The sequence below is a fragment of the Dipodomys ordii genome, unplaced genomic scaffold (assembly GCF_000151885.1).
Source record: "Dipodomys ordii isolate 6190 unplaced genomic scaffold, Dord_2.0 Scaffold33, whole genome shotgun sequence".
In the NCBI taxonomy this organism is placed as follows: domain Eukaryota; kingdom Metazoa; phylum Chordata; class Mammalia; order Rodentia; family Heteromyidae; genus Dipodomys; species Dipodomys ordii.
The window spans coordinates 1,421,335-1,421,919 of NW_012267249.1; the positions used below are offsets into that span (position 1 = coordinate 1,421,335).

At 45.6% G+C, this 585-nt stretch overlaps 1 protein-coding gene across 1 annotated transcript in view; it reads left to right on the forward strand.

Annotated features, from left to right (window-relative positions):
- Positions 1 to 585, forward strand: part of Ndufs5 (NADH dehydrogenase (ubiquinone) Fe-S protein 5, 15kDa (NADH-coenzyme Q reductase)) — a 36,880-nt gene that overhangs the window by 18,682 nt on the left and 17,613 nt on the right. The gene's annotated exons all lie outside the window — the stretch shown is intronic.

A 585-nucleotide genomic window follows, 5' to 3' on the forward strand; every position in this document is an offset into this window, starting at 1 on the left:
AAAAAAAAAAAAAAAAAAATTCAGCTAGGGGCTGGGAATATGGCTTAGTGGTAGAGTACTTGCCTGGCATACATGAAGGCCTGGGTTCGATTCCTCAGTATCACATAAACAGAAAAATCCAGATGTGGCTCTATGGCTCAAGTGGTAGAGTGCTAGTTTTGAGCAAAAGAAGCTCAAGGACAGTGCCCAGGCTCGAGTTCAAGCCCCAGTACAGGGGGGAAAAAAATTCAGCTAAGTGCTAGTGGCTCACACCTATAATCCTAGCTACTCAGTAGGCTGAGATTTGAGGATCACAGTTTGAAGCCAGCCCAAGCAGGAAAGTTTATGAGACTTTTCTCTAATTAACCAGCAAAAAGCTGAAAGTGGAATTGTGGCTCAAGTGATAGCTAGCCTTGAGCAAAAAAGCTTAGGGATCATTATCCCTGAGTTCAAGCTCCGGGACCACAAAGATTCAAGCTGGAGGCTTGGCTCAAGTGGTAGAGCACTTTCGCAGTATGCACAATGCCCTGGGTTTAGTCTTCCCTATCAGCAATACAAAAGTCAGTCTGAGCTGGGAAGGTGGCTCAGTGGTAGAGTGCTTGCCTC